This window comes from Pseudophryne corroboree (genome assembly GCF_028390025.1).
Source record: "Pseudophryne corroboree isolate aPseCor3 chromosome 3 unlocalized genomic scaffold, aPseCor3.hap2 SUPER_3_unloc_40, whole genome shotgun sequence".
Taxonomy (NCBI): domain Eukaryota; kingdom Metazoa; phylum Chordata; class Amphibia; order Anura; family Myobatrachidae; genus Pseudophryne; species Pseudophryne corroboree.
The window spans coordinates 329,806-346,683 of record NW_026967531.1 but is presented as its reverse complement, the minus strand read 5'-3'; the positions used below and the strand labels follow the sequence as shown (position 1 = coordinate 346,683).

The 16,878-nt window shown below is 48.2% G+C and overlaps 1 pseudogene; it reads left to right on the top strand.

The window, feature by feature from the left end:
* Positions 1-2,559: 2,559 nt before the first annotated feature.
* On the top strand, positions 2,560-13,952 carry LOC134984213 (oocyte zinc finger protein XlCOF6.1-like; annotated as a pseudogene).
* Positions 13,953-16,878: the final 2,926 nt, after the last annotated feature.

Below are 16,878 nucleotides of genomic sequence, written 5' to 3'. Positions count from 1 at the left end.
ACCTCTTAAATCCTCCGTGTGTGCTCTGCTTTGTCACACTGTGCAGGGTGTTTTTGTCTGGTACTTTGTCTGCTATATTGTACTATTACGCCCTAAGGCTATGCTTTCATATAATGTCGGCTAAACAGGGCGATCCTGCAACATGCAGTGCTGATGCCACGTATTGCTCTGAGGAAAACATAGCAGCTGAGGGTTCAGGTATTGGGGGTTCTATACCCCCCAGTCAGCCTGCAGCACCGGGGGCACACGAAGACCCACCTTGGGCTGCTTTTTCTAATTTACTGATTACGCTAGTAACAAGACTTAAGCCCCCTATGGGACCTCCTGTGCAATTGCAGCTACATATTGTCCCTGCAGTTATTCCGCCATGGGCAGATACTCTGTCAACTCAGTTACAGCATTTAAATCAGTCTTTGGTTAAACAAACACCTAACCCTCGCTCTCCTAGGACCAAAGGGTCATCTAAGCGGGCCGTTACTTACACACAATCCACGCATGTTTCGGATACTTCATCCGATGAAGATGGTGTATATACTGACCCATCAGCCACTGATGCAGACGCTTCTGATGGGGAATCTATTTCACAAGTGGATGTTCCTGACCTCTTGGAGGCTATCAGACTGATTCTTCACATTGATGATGAATCTGAACCTCCTGATACGTCTAAGAAACCCGATAAGTTCAAACGTCAGATGGTCACTAAATTAATTTTGCCCCTTTCTGACCATTTAGTTGACATACGCCAGGAATCTTGGGAGTTTCCAGGGAAGAAAGTCTCTCTGTCTAGGAAGATGCTAGCTCGTTATCCCCTTGCTGGAGAGAGAAGTAAAAATTGGGAGATACCACCACCGGTGGACTCACAGGTCGCGCATCTGGTGGTGTCGTCTGCTCTGCCTGTCACCTCTCTGAAGGAACCGACGGACAAGCGTGTATAGGGTCATTTGAAGTCTACACTCTCGCAGGTGCTGTACATAGGCCCACTATAGCGGCTCCTTGGGAAGCAAAGGCTATTGAAGCCTGGGTTCAAGAAGTCGAAGCGGAGCTACCTTCTAACTTTTCGGAAAATGCCAGACAGTGTCTTTCCTATATTATCACAGTCTCACATTATATTCAGGAGGCGGCCTTTGATACCGGTGTCCTGGCGGCCAAAGCATCTACTACGTCCATTCTGGCTCGCAGGGTTCTGTGGTTGCGGTCCTGGTCTGTGGATCTGGACTCTAAAAGGACCTTGGAGGTCATCCCTTTTAAGGGAGACATCCTTTTTGGGTAAGATTTGAATAAGATTGTTGCTGGCTGACTTAGTGTCCGCTAAAACTGCATGTCTGCTTAGTACTAATCCTTCTGCTCTGAAGGCTAAAAGTACAGCTTTTCGTTACTTTTGAACTACAGGATAGGCCAAAGGTCAGGCATACCCAAACAAGACACGCACTTCCAAAACCTCTGAGCCCAAACCTAAACGCTCTTGGGCAGCCCATCAGCCTGCTTCCAAATCCGAAAAGCCTGCTGCATGACGGGACGGGCCTCCCTTTGGGGGATCCCAGGGTGGGAGGCCAACTTCTACGGTTCGCCTAGGTATGGTTACGGACAACTTCGGATGCCTGGGTAAGGGAAGTAGTCATTCACGGATACGCTGTCTCTTTCAGGAACGCACCCCCTCATCCGTTTTGCTTAACAAACATCCCTTCGGATCCGGTAAAAGCAAAAACTCTCCAATTGGTGGTACAATCTCTTCTGGACACAGGAGTGATTGTGCTGGTGCCTCTGGATCAGAGATGCAGGGGGTACTATTCAACGCAGTTCCTAGTTCCGAAACCGAATGGTTCCTCCCGACCCAATCTCAACCTCAAGTCTTTGAACACATTTGTTAAGGTTTCAAAGTTACGTATGGAAACTCTTCTATCGTTCTGGCTTTGGAGCCCATGGACTATATAGTATACCTGGACATACAGAATGCTTACCTACATATCCCTATTGCCATCTCGCATCAGCAATACCTGAGGTTGCTATTGGCAACCTACATTATCAATTCCAGGCCTTACCTTCTGGACTGACCACGGCTCCGCGAATCTTCACCATGGTCATGGCGGTTATGACGGCTCTGCTCCACCGTCAGGGTATCAGGATCCTCCCATATTTGGATGACTTGTTGAGCCTGGCGAACTCCCCGGAGGTTCTCCTCCGTCATCTGGACCTGACGGTTCAATTCCTGCAAGCCCATGGGTGGATCATCAACTGGAAGAAGTCCTCCCTGGTCCCTGCTCAGAGCATGGTGCACCTGGAGGCATTATTTGACATTCACAACCAATGGTTGTTTTTGTCCCAGGTGAAGGTCCTGAAATTTCAGGACAGGATACGATGCTTCCTATCTCGGCCATGAGTGTCTATACACTATACGATGCAAGTACTAGGCCTCATGTTGTCTGCTTTTGACATGGTGGAGTATGCTCAGTTTCAAACTCGCCCTCTGCAGAAGCTAATCCTTGCCAAGTGGGATGGCCTTCCTCACTGGATCAGGTCTCGCATGATCTCTTTGACTCCGGAGATACGCCTGTCGCTGACATGGTGGCTACAGAACCAACAATTGAGCAGGGTTTGTCCCTTTCTGGATCTCCAACTGGGTCCTTCTGATGAGTGACGCCAGTCTGTGGGGCTGGGGCATGGTGTTGGAGCAACTCTCTTCAGGGTCAGTGGACCAAGGAGGAATCTCTTCTCCCGATAAATATTCTGGAGTTGCAGACAGTGTTCAATGCTTTGAAACTGGCCCTTCCTCTGGTACAGAACAGGCCTGTTCAAGTACAGTCAGACAACGCCACCATAGTGGCATACATAAATCCTTAAGGTGGCACTCAAAGTCGCATGGCGATGTTGGAAGTGTCAAAAATTATTCTATGAGCGGAACGCCATCTGCCAGCCATATCGGCAGTGTTCATTCCTGGGGGTCCTCAAATGGGACGCAGACTTCCTCAGTCGTCAGGACGTACACACCGGAGAGTGGAGCCTTAATCCTGAAGTTTTTCAACTCCTAGTGGACAAGTGGGGCCTACCAAATGTAGACCTGATGTCGTCTCAACTCAATCACAAGGTTCCGGTCTTCGGACCAAGGACAAGAGATCCTCAAGCAGCGTTTGTGGATGCACTGGCAATTCCATGGAACTTTCGGCTGCCATATGTGTTCCCTCCGATGTCATTCCTGCCCAGGGTAATCAGGAAGTTCAAGCAAGATGGAGGACTACTACTTCTAATCGCTCCAGCGTGGTCCCGACGGCATTGGTTCTCAGACCTGCAGGGTGTCTCGATAGAGCGTCCTCCTCTGCAAATGCCCAGACCTCCTCGTTCAGGGCCCTTGTGTCTATCAGGATTTGGCCCAACTGACTTTAACAGCGTGGCTCTTGAAGCTTCGGTCCTGAGGTGGTTATTCAAACAATGTTGAAAGCCCATAAACCAGCTTCAGCTCGGATTTATTATAGAGTCTGGAATTCTTACTTCACCTGGTGTGCAGCTAAGAATTATAATGCATACAAGTTCAGCACTGCCAAACTTTTGGCGTTTCTGCAACACAGCATGGACTTAGGCCTTCGTCTGGCCTCCCTCAAGGTTCATATTTCAGCCTTGTCGATATGGTTTCAGAAAAAAATTGCGTCTCTGCCTGACGTTCATACTTTCACTTAGGGTGTCTTACGGATTCAACCTCCCTATGTCCACCTGTGGCTCCTTGGGATTTGTCTGTCTGTTCTGGATGCCCTACAAGAGTCTCCGTTTGAACCTCTTGAATCTGTGGACCTTAAATGGCTTACACTTAAGGTCATGTTCTTGCTGGCTATTGCCTCTGCTAGAAGGGTTTCGGACTTAGGTGCCATTATCTTGTTGGTCACCCTTTCTGATTTTTCACCGTGACCGTGCGGTTCTTAGAACTCGCCCTGGTTATCTACCGAAGGTGGTGTCATCTTTCCACCTTAACCAAGATATTGTGCTTCCGGCCTTTATCTCTCCTGGTCTGTCGTCTTTGGATGTGGTACGGGCTCTCTGTGTATATGTGAAGAGAACCGCCTCTCTTCGGAGATCTGATTCTCTTTGTCCTTTTTGGTTTTCACAAATGTGGCTGGCCTGCGAATAAGCAGACCGTGGCCATGTGGATTAGAATGGTGATTGTACAAACTTATGTGCAGGCTGGACTTCCAGCTCCTGCTACTATCAAGGCCCATTCTACTCAGACTATTGGACCTTCTTATACGGCCCGCTGTGGCGCATACCTCGAACAATTGTGCAAGACGGCTACGTGGTCCTCAGTGAACACGTTCATCAGGTTCTATGCCTTCGATACTTCTGCCTCCCAGGATGCTTCCTTTGGACGCCGGGTTCTTGTGCCCACTACAGTGCGTCCCCTCCCATGAGGAACTGCTTTAGGACATCCCCAATGGAATTCCCTGTGGAATATCAGTGTACCCCACTGCAGAAAAGGAGATTTATAGAAAGAACTTACCATTGTTAAATCTGTTTCTGCAAGGTATCATGGATTCCACAGGGCTCCCACCCTGACACACTTAACTTCTTTTTGTTTGTATGGCGTTAGCCGCTGGTACCTTCTCTTTTCGTGAGAATGTGATGTCTGTGGCTACTAACTGTTGTCGTCTCTTTTACCTGCTACTGGTTTGGACTGATTAACAAAACTGAACTCCAGTCCCTGGAGGCGGGGATATGGAGGAGGCGGCGCTATGCATCCTGGGAATAGTCAAAGCTTTTAGCCTGTTGGTGCCTCGGATCAAGATCCAACTCTACACCCCGATGTAATACCCTGTGGAATCCAGTGTACCTCACAGAAAGAGATTTAACAACAGTAAGTTCTTACCATAAATCTCCTTATTACAGAAGTCACATATTCTTGCTCAGTCACTACAGCAATCTCTTATCCTACACCCTCCTCTGTCAGTACAGACTAATGAGGGAAATATATCTACCCATTGGGGGGAGACAGGATCCATCAACTCCTATAATACTCTTGCTCCTCCCTCACATCATGTCACTGTGTGTTACCAGCCCAGAGATCTGACCAGTCTCCTCCCCACACTCTCTGCTGTATCTAATACATCAGGAGCCATCAGCCCCTATTATACTCCTGCTCTCCCCCTCACATCATGTCACTGTGTGTTACCAGCCCAGAGATCTGACCAGTCTCCTCCCCACACTCTCTGGTGTATCTCATACATCAGGAGCCATCAGCCTCTATTATACTCCTGCTCTCCCCCTCACATCATGTCGCTGTGTGTTACCAGCCCAGAGATCTGACCAGTCTCCTCACCACACTCTCTGGTGTATCATACATCAGGAGACATCAGCCCCTATTATACTCCTGCTCTCCCCCTCACATCATGTCACTGTTTGTTACCAGCCCAGAGATCTGACAAGTCTCCTCCCCACACTCTCTGGTGTATCTTATACATCAGGAGCCATCAGCCCCTATTATACTCCTGCTCTCCCCCTCACATCATGTCACTGTGCCCAGAGATCTGACCAGTCTTCTCCCCACACTCTCTGGTGTATCTCATATATCAGGAGCCATCAGCCCCTATTATACTCCTGCTCCCCCCTCACATCATGTCACTGTGTTACCAGCCCAGAGATCTGACCAGTCTCCTCCCCACACTCTCTGGTGTATCTCATATATCAGGAGCCATCAGCCCCTATTATACTCCTGCTCCCCCCTCACATCATGTCACTGTGTTACCAGCCCAGAGATCTGACCAGTCTCCTCCCCGCACTCTCTGGTGTATCTCATACATCAGGAGCCATCAGCCCCTATTATACTCCTGCTCTCCCCTCACATCATGTCACTGTGTTACCAGCCCAGAGATCTGACCAGTCTCCTCCCCGCACTCTCTGGTGTATCTCATACATCAGGAGCCATCAGCCCCTATTATACTCCTGCTCCCCCCTCACATCATGTCACTGTGTGGTACCCATGTTTTCTCCTGCAGGGTTCACAGTAGTATCCACAGGATATACATTGGGATAAGAGGTAGCGTCAGCGGAATGGCACCAATGATCAAAGCATTCGGCCTCCCAGAATGCAACGGGCACGTACATATAACCCCGCCTCCTGGGTCAGGCTTTCAGTTTTTTGTTGGTGTGGTAGGAGCTGGACCGTGGTCACGGGGTTGCTGATTTTTAGGGCAATCATAAGCTTTTTTTCTTTAATTTTTTTTTTATAGTCTTATTCTTTCTGAACGATCTTTCTAAAAAACGTCTTATACGTACCTTAGAAAGAGTCACTCCAACAACTCTCCGCTGGGGCGCAACAACGCTTACCCATGTGTACAGTGCTGTTTCGCTGAGCGTCGGTGTAGGATGTACTAGTCCAGCAGACGTTACCAGGCTGTGGCTGGAGAATAGGGAGAAGGTAAGGCGTTGGTTCCGCTTAGTGGGTTAAGACGCGAGGCACAGCCACACTGTTTTTGGGAGGACACTACCAAACGGTCACTGACGCGGCTGTCACCTCGGGTGCATCAGTGCTAGCCCCAAGAATTGTAGGCTCCAGGGATTAGTGTGAGGCCAGGATCCCTGGGGTTGATGTCAGCAATGGGGAGTAAGACGCTCCCATGGTCGTCCCTCCACCCGATTCATGACCAGTTTCCTCCGAGATTCCCGCCTTGAACTCATTTCCTGCTTCCGTCTGAGACGCTAGATATCTAACTGACCCAGTCGCAGCATAGGCAGCTGTGTGACTCGTGCGTTGGTGTTCACTTGGGTGTCTGTGTTCACTGTAGGTTCACGGAGCGATAGTGTACACGATTTGCATTTGGATCAACTCAGCTACCAAGCCAGAAGATAAGCCATCAGCCTGATGGCATGGGCTTCCACCAGGAGGACTCCAGGGTGGGAAGCCGACTTCTTCTATTTGCACAGATCTGACAACAGTCTACCCCAGATGCCTGGGTGCAAGAAGCGGTATCTCATGGTTATGCGTTTGCCTTCAAGAAACGCCCTCCACAGAGGTTCTTTTGTACCAGCCCGTCTTTTGTGGAAACGAAGGCCAGGTCCTTACAAGAGGCAGGTCAGAGGTTGCTACAATCAGGAGTGATAGTACCGGTTCCTCCTGCGCAGCAGGAACAAGGGGGTAAATTTACTAAGATGGGTGTTCTATTTAAGATGGGATGTTGCCCATAGCAACCTATCAGATTCTACTTCTCATTTATCAAGCACCTTCTAGAAGATAATACCTGGAATCTGATTGGTTGCTATGGGCAACATCTTCTTTTAAACAGAACTCCCATCTTAGTAAATTTACCCCAAGGTTTCCATTACAACCTGTTTCTAGTACAGAAACCGAATGGGTCATACCGGCCCATTCTCAGTCTCAAAGCTCTGAACAAATACATTTGGGTGCCTTGTTTTCATATGGATACTTTACGTTCCAATATCTTGGCCATGGAGCCGGGGGATGTTATGGGGTCCCTGGATATCCAGGATACTTACCTGCATGTACCTATAACATCGTCCCATGGGGCTAAATCAGACCAGATCGCTGCTGTGCATGTTCACACAGGAGCGATCAGGTCTGAATTGCGCCTGCGCCGCAGTGTGCCGGTGCATGGTAGACATCCGACGCTGTCTTAGCCCTGCAATCACCTCTACCTTATTGACAGGCAGAGGCGGTCGCTGGGTGGGAGGGCGTGGGACGGCGGCGTTCGGCCGCCGTTTAGGGGCCATGCGGGGGGCAGGCAGTGGTGTCGGAGCAGCACTGGCTGGGAGCTACTCTTCCAGTACTTGTGTGTGGGGGGGATCGGGCCAGACATACGGGGTGGGCAAGCCCTGTGCCGGGCATTCCCCCGCATGTCAGTGTGCCTGATTGTAGATGTGGTCTGTATTAGGCCCCATGAGTACTATCTCAGGTTTTCTCTCCTCCGGCAACATTTTCAGTTTCAGGCCCTACCATTTGGATTTGCTACAAAAGTGTTTACCAAAATGATGGTGGAGATGGCAGCTTATCTCCGCCATCAGTGGATAACAATTTTCCCATACCTGACCGACCTGTTAATCCTGGCTCATTCTCAGGAAATTCTCCAGGGTCATCTGCAATTGACAATAGCCTGTTTACAAAGCCACGCCTGGCTCATAAATTGGGGGAAGTCATCCCTGGTTCCGTCTCAATGCATGCCGCACCTGGGGGCTGTACTGGATTCCAGGCTTAAGAGAGATTTTCACTATACACAATACAGACAAGGACTCAGGAGCTACTACACAATTGAAGAGTATCCATTCCTGCAGCAATGCGAGTGATGAGATCTGTGGTGTCAATGTTCGACATGGTGGAATATGCTCGATTCCACTCAAGACCCCTTCAACATCTGATTCTTTCCAAAGGGAATGGACTACATCAGTTTCTAAAAACTCAGACTATGGTCCTTCCTCAGGAAGTGCGGAGGTCGTGATCCTGGTGGATACAGACATCCCATATGGACAAAAGGCGACCCTTTTGGATCTCGGATTGGAAGGTTCTGACAGCGGACGCCAATCTTCAGGGCTGGGTAGCCGTGTCACAAAAGTGCTGCTTCCAGGGGCAGTGGACCAAGAAAGAAAGTTGCCTGCCGATAAATATATTGGAACTACGGGCGATATATATGGCATTCCCTCAGGCAAAGGACATACTTCAAGGAAAACTGGTTCAGATTAGCTCAAACAATGCGGAGGCAGTAGCATACCTCAATCATCAGGGAGGAACTCACAACCAAAAGGCAATGAAGGAGGTAAAGAGCACGTTAAGGTGGACAGAACGTCATCATCCGGCCTTGTCTGCAGTGTTCGTTCTGGGAGTCCTAAACTGGAAAGCAGATTTTCTCAGTCGACAAGCCATTCATGTAAATGAACGGACATTTTAAACCCAGAGATCTTCCAGATTCAAGTGGAGGGTTCCAGAGACAGACCTCATGGCTTCTGGTCAGAACAACAAAGTTCCCGCATACGGCTCATAGACAAAGGATCCCAAAGACCTTCGTGGATGCTCTGTCAGTGAAATGGGATTTTTATCTGGCCTATGTGTTTCCACCAATCGCCCTGTTGCCCAGGGGGATTCGGAAAGTCAAAGAAAGACGGCATGGCCCAGAAGACATTGGTACACAGATCTGCAGAGCCTGTCTGTGGATACTCCATTTCTACTGCCTCAGCATCCAGATTTACTGTCTTGGGATCCTTGCTATTACAAGCACCTGGATCGGCTGTCTTTGACGGCGTGGCTCTTGAGAAATCCATCCTGAAAGCAGGAGGATTCTCACAACAGGTAATTCAAACAATGCTTAGTGGAAGGAAACTGTCTTCGGCTCGCATTTATTACCGAATATGCAAACCTATATTCAATGGAGCAGTGCCAGGAAGCTTGACCCTAGGTCTTTCAGAGTTTCCAGAGTCCTAAAATTGTTACGTTCTCTGTGCTCAGAACGTGAGATACTAAGTGGGTAAGCCTCGAGCACAGGAACGTGATGCTGAAATAAGAGTGAAGCTCAGCAGCAACCCCTAGGACCCTAACTCCGTTTTTCCACCTGCGTGGTCAGTCCACGCCTGCGAGACTATGTGTTCTTGGGGCCACGGCAGCCGCGTTTGAAGGGCGGATTATGTCTGCCCAACTCCGATGCCCCCCAGTCTTAATTGGAGACAAGGCGTACACTGAGACGGGGCGAGAAGAGGGGACCTCTAACTAAATGAAACACAGAGCTAGGGGCTACTACGGAACTCTAACCAAAATGTATGTGCGGCGCGGCCGCCAAAACAAAAGACAACTAAGGTAATGCTGTCCACACCCTACACAACACCGTTGTGTACCGGGGAGGACAGCTGGAGCGGAAGCCTCCGCAAAACGCCAGAAACAATATAGAGCAAATACCACGGCCTAAGCCGTGAAGCACGGCAAAAATTGCTTCTCACAACACCAAGGGGAACAACCACAGCTGAACCGGAACCCCGAGACCACGAACACAGGTATCAACCGACTGGAAGACTGGGAGGACTCCAATGACCGGCTTCTGAACTCCTGGACCACAGAAACTAGGCTGACCAGATCTCAAGACACGGGACAGGGAAGACTCCAGAGCAGGAACAGCTCACAAGAAGCTATCACCAGCGTCTCTATGAGGCACTGATGGAGAATATAAAAGGGACCTGCACCAATGGCTGAAGAGACCCTAAATTGGTGATGTCGTGCAGCTGCCCTGCTGCACGACCCAGCGCTGACAGGTGGTTGATTAATTGTATGGCAACGGGGAACGCGGTCCGCCTGTGGCGTCCCCGTTGCCAAGGATCTGGCTGTTCAGAGCGCACAGTGTCCTGGCATTGCCAGGCGCTGTGCGGGAAGCAGGAGGAGGCCCGGCGGACATGACGCGTCGGGACTGTTGCTTAGCAACGGTCGGCCGCTGGCGAGAGCCGCCACGTCTGACAAGCATTCTCTCAGACAGGAATGGACAAAGGTCTTCGGGTGGCTTCCTTGAGAGTTCAGGTGTCAGCATTGACTTGTTTCAAAAGAAAATTGCTAACCTACAGGATGTTCGCACTTTTTTTCCAAGGAATACGTCACATCCAACCTCCTTTTCTTCCTCCTACAGCTCCTTGGGATTTAAGTTTTGTCCTAAAGACGCTTCAAGTTGCCCCATTTGAACCAGTGAGTCAAGTGGATCTTAAATGGCTGACAGCTAAAGATCTCTTTCTACTTGCTATTGCTTCAGCTGGGTGTACTACGGATTACCGGCTGTCGGGATCCTGGCACCAGTATGCTGAGTGCCAGGTTCCCGACAGCTGGTATAATGAGTACCACCTGCTTTAGCTAGAAGAGTTTCAGATTTAGGGGCATTATTGTCGCCCTCCTTTTCTGATTTTTCATCCAGATAGAGCAGTTCTCAGAACCAAATCTGGATATCTTCCTAAGGTGGTCTCACTCAGATATTCACTGCTGCCAGTAGCACACGTATGAGAAGCAGAAGTATGGCGGCAGCTGTATAGATCCTGATATGTAATACTCTGTATCATACTTACTGTACACACATCATCCTTATTACTATTGAGAGTATAGCGGTAAGAGACTGATGATGGGTGTGTAAAAGTAGATTATAACCTAGCAGATGATGATGATGATTGCAGTGTATCATATGGTGTATTGCATGTAAAGTACCTTGTTACACACCTACTCTGCTGTAGCAATATGCCTTATATAAGGGTGAGTAACACATGTACAGGCTTACCAGTATATGAGCACACACATAAAGGAATGCTACCTTACCAATGCTTCCAGGAGTAACGTTAGGAGACATTTCTCTGATCTATCAGCTCATATGACTAATGTTATTGTTCATCTAGAATCTCCATATCACTGACCTGGTTTGGGATTGTTGTGGATTCGGGGTATCTTCCGAAGATCGGGAAGAGGAACTGCAACTGGTCCGCAGCAGAGATGGCCGTATGTAGGTTTTCCTCATACAGGATTCGGACAGAAGGCAGGAGGCACGTGTTGGATATTGAAGATCTCCTGAAAAACAAGAACTTGAAAGGGCTGATGAATCCTCAGCAGACAGACGATAATGAACGTGGCTGGAGAACAGGAAGATTGAGAGTAGTAACCGTGGCTGGAATGCACGGTGCGGAAGCCTATCTTTGCTGGACGCACGGTAAATTAGAGGTACAGGACGCGGAAGGCACCGACTGTGCTAGGAGATACAGAAGTGCTTGGCAGCACGGAGGTGCTTGGCGGCACGGAGGTGCTTGGAGTCACGAAGGTGCTTGGAGGCACGGAGGTGCTGGAGGCACAGAGGACTGGTGATCACCACTCTGGGGAACTGATGATACTCAGGCACTGATGCAGAGCCTGACGCCTGAATTTATACTTCCCACCACCGTCTGGTTGGTGGGAAGTGCCTGATGACGTCACCCACCCAGACACCGGACCGAGCGCCGGGAGCCACCAGCAAGGACGACTGCAGAAAGGACCAGCGCGCCCGGAGAGGTAAATAAGGCGGATGGGGCGGCGGCGGACACTCCAATTCATACGATATGTTCCCTATCCATTGTTTTACATTGGTGCTGACATAGGACTTGGCGAGTGACTACATCTCCATTTATACTTCATGGTTAGTTACCAGTACAAGAGAGAGATATATCTAAGTCTTATTATAATATTACATTTGTTATTGTGAGTGTTCTCAGGAGGGTGGACAAAATGATAGTCTGAGACACAATATTATAAAGCCTTCATTAAAAGTTATGTTTTATTATACACACACATTTACAATTAAGTGCCCCAGAGAGTCGTCTTCTCCTATTGTTTACAAGATTAATATTGTTACAGAAAATGTCACATTTCCATAATGTATTTTATTTCCAGCAGATGGACACACAAGCAGGAATATCTCAGAAGGACATCTAATGTTATCCCTGGATTGTGACATAAAAGATAATGACAGCAGACAGAATTCTCCAGGAGCTAATCCCATTACCCCAATTATACATCCAGCTCTATCAGCTGATCCCTCTGATCCTGGGAAATGTTCTCTTTATCACTCTGGTGTTGGTGCATCTGTTACAGCTCTGACAGTAGAAACAATGTTTCCCTGTTCTATAGATGCCAAATGTTTTACACAGAACACAAAGCTTATTACCCATCAGATAGGTAAGGCAGGTAAGAGGCCATTTCCATGTTCTGAGTGTGGGAAATGTTTTACACAAAAAATCACAACTTGTTACACATCAGCAAAGTCACACAGGTGAGAAGGCATTTCCATGTTCTGAGTGTTGGAAATGTTTTGCACACAAATTAGAGCTTGTTATACATCACAGAAGTCACACAGGTGAGAAGCCATTTTCATGCTCTGAGTGTGGGAAATGTTGTGCAAGTAAATCACATTATGTAATGCATAAGAGAATACACACAGGTGAGAAGCCATTTCCATGTTCTGAGTGTGGGAAATGTTTTGCACGGAAATCACAACTTGTTATACATCAGAGACATCACACAGGTGAGAATCTATTTATTTGCTCTGAGTGTGGGAAATGTTTTGCACGCAAATCAGATCTTGTTATACATCAGAGAAGTCACACAGGAGAGAGGCTATTTTCTTGCTCTGAGTGTGGGAAATATTTTACACAGAAATCAGATCTTATTAAACATCAGAGAAGTCACACAGGTGAGAAGCCATTTCCATGTTCTGAGTGTGGGAAATGTTTTGCACAGAAATCATATCTTGTTATACACAACAGAAGTCACACAGGTGAGAAACCATTTTCTTGCACTGAGTGTGGGAAATGTTTTACACGAAAATCACAACTTGTTATACATCAGCAAAGTCACACAGGTGAGAAGGCATTTCCATGTTCTGAGTGTGGATAATGTTTTGCACACAAATCAGAACTTGTTATACATCAAAGAAGTCACACAGGTGAGAAGCCATTTTCTTGCTCTGAGTGTGGGAAATGTTGTGCACGTAAATCACATCTTGTAATACATAAGAGAGTACACACAGGTGAGAAGCCATTTCCATGTTCTGAGTGTGGGAAATGTTTTGCACACAAATCAGATCTTGTTATACATCAGAGAAGTCACACAGGTGAGAAGCCATTTTCTTGCCCTGAGTGCAGGAAATGTTTTACACATAGATCTCAACTTGTTACACATCAGAGAAGTCACACAGGTGAGAAACCGTTTCCATGTTCTGAGTGTGGGAAATGTTTTGCAGACAAATCAGGTCTTGTTACACATCAGAGAAGTCACACAGGTGAGAAACCGTTTCCATGTTCTGAGTGTGGGAAATGTTTTGCAGACAAATCAAATCTTATTAAACATCAGGGAAGTCACACAGGTGAGAGGCCATTTCCATACTCTGAGAAATAAATCGCTCTTGTTGCACACAATAGACCACTCAAGTGAGGAATCATTTTATTCTTCTCGATTATACTGATCATTGCCATGGAATGTTCTTCAAGGTTCTTATGCTATCTCCCATGCTTTTTGCAATATACATGTAACCGCAGGGTGAAACAAAGAGATGTCATGTCCTTGTCTACCACTGCTATGCAGATAACCCTTCTTTTGCTCCGGGTACTGAGAACCCAGTACCAATCCTAAATGGTTGTCTAGCTGAGCTCCATGGCTATAGCGTTGCAAACCAACCAGACATACGCTTGGGGGTTGAGAGTTACAAAATGCTGATCCTGTGCGGAATCTTGGTGTCCTGGATGGTGGAGTGACACTTAGACATCAGTTATCAGCCACAATTAGATCCTCATCTGAGGAACATAGCCAGACTCCAGCACTTATTTCCCTCAGAAGATCTTCCTATAGTCATACATGTACTTGTATCATCACACATAGACTACTGCAATGTCTTCTACCTGGGTCTCCCAGCAAAATAATTGCACCACTTGTGGCTTGTACTGAATGCAGCAGCCAGACTGTTACCTAACCAGACCGTTCCTGCCACATAACACCCATTCTCTGCTCCCTTCACCGGCTGTCTGTAAGATGGTGACTCTTACATAATCTTACTGACTCTCCCAGCCCTACATGACCAGGGTCCATGGTACCAGAAGCAGCTTCTGTCTCCTTACTGCCCAGATTTCTTACTTCCACCTGCCGATGTAGAGATGTTACCAGCAGTACCAAGAATCCCCAAGCAGTGCTGAGATGTCGGGGGGGGGGGGGGGGGCAGAGAGGGTGGGTGGCACTAGTGCTGTAGCGGGGGCTGCCGGAGTCATGGTCATTGGGTAATATCCCCAAGCAGCGCTGGGGTGGCACAGGGTAGATGGCATTAGTTTAGTAGCGGGGGCTGCTGGAGGCAGTGTCTCTATGAGTAATCTTGTCCTCAAGCTGCATGGAGGTGGCACAGGGGGAAACAGGGTGGTGGGGGGAGATGGGGCTGTGGCAGTAGTGGAGGGATATGGGGCGGGTGGCAGTAGTGGGGGGATATGGGGCGGGTGACAGGAGGAGATGGGGTGGGTGACAGGATGGGTGGCAGTAGTAATAGGAGTCAGCAGTTGTAGTAGTTGGTAGAGACGGGGCGGGTAGCAGTAGTGGAGGGAGATGGGGCATGTGGCAGATGTAAAAGGAGACGTGGCAGTAGTCGGTAGAGACGGGGTGGGTGGCAGTAGTCGGGGGAGATGGGTGGCAGTAGTGGGGGGTGACAGGATGGATGGCAGTAGTAAAAGGAGACAGCAGTGGCAGTAGTGGGGGGAGGCGGGGTGGGTGGCAGTAGTGGGGGGGGTCACGGTGGGGGTAGTAGTGGGGACGAGATAGGGCGGATGGCAGTAGTGGGAGGAGACAGGGAGGATTGCAGTAGTAGGAGGAGACAGGGCGGTGGCAGTAGTGGGGGGAGACAGGGTGGTGGCAGTAGTGGGAGGCAGTAGTGGGGGGAGACAGGGCGGGTGGCAGTAGTGGGAGGCAGTAGTGGGGGGAGACAGGGCGGGTGGCAGTAGGGAGGAGACAGGGCAGGCGGCAGTAGTGGTGGGAGACTGGTCAGATGGCTGCAGTGCAGTACCAGGGGATGCTAGAGGCAATAAAGAGTTGTATGGGTCCTGCACAGAATCGGCTGATAATTAGACTTGATGATTATTCTTCCTTATTTCTAATTAATCCCTTGTAAGTGTTACTGTTATTTGCTGTGTCAGCCTTTATGTGTGTTCTATGTAATAATCCTGAAAGTAGTGCTGCTACCGATCTCATATCATTTGTAGTAACTTGGAAAAGATGAGATATGAGGTGCACTCTGGAAGCTTATAGGGGGTTAATCAGAGATGAACGCAGATGTGACATCACGCAGCCCCTGGAAAATGGTCCCGGCCCACCCGCGTTCACCCCCCAGGGATGTGATCCCAATGTGTGTCTGCGCAGCTGCTGCCACTACCAGCAAACTGTGTTGTGGGCCGCTATTGCGGCTGGGTCTGAATGACCCCCATAGGCTGTGCATAGAGTAAAGTATTTTTTTAGACACAAATGTGTGTTAAAGATATGAAATAAAGTAGTTTAAAAGTAAAAGATTTCCAGTGTGATTTTGACCTTATTTGAATAGTGAGATGATATTACTGGGGGTATCTTTCTGTGTTAATAAATAGTTTTATTATTTGTTGGATTTAAATAAATTTGTTTTTGTAGGTGAATTAGGGTTGTTGTATTTTTTTTAAATAAACTTACCTGACCCTTGCCTGGAAATGTCCATGTATGAAGGTATGGGAGATACCTGCTGCAGTCCCTTCTACTTACATTTGGGGGGTCCAGTTGTATTGGGGAAATTAGCAGCAAATATTAAATGATACATTGGCTCCACAACGTCTCTCTGACCCTCTGATTTTTACAAATATATGTTACACAAAATTACATTTCTATTAACAACCATTACTTAAACAACAAAAACAGGAAAAACAACACAATTTAAAAATAAAGCTTTATATATCAAAGAAATGTACACATTATGGTAAGAACTTACCGCTGATAACAGTATTTCTCCTAAGTCCACAGGTTAACAATGGGATATGATGGAGCAACAGCGGATTGGCACCAAATGATCACAAGCTTTCAGGCCTCCCAGGATGCAATGGGCCCGTCCATATATCCCTGCCAACTGGTTCAGGCAAATCAGTTGGATTCCAAAGTATCTAGGCAGGAGCATCATGTAGAGTCCTAATCTTGTGAGAAGAACACACCCTTCCATACAAGAAGGAAGAGGTTAGTGAGTAACAAAATCCTCAAATCATGTGCGTCAGGGTGGGATCCCTGTGGAACCTGTGGACTTAGGAGAAATACCGTTATCAATGGTAAGTTCTTACCATGGGTGTAGTATGGCTGACCGGCGGTCTCCTGACAGCCAGTTAGCTTACCGACGCCGGGATCCCGGCGGGGAGAGGCGAGTGCAGCGAGCC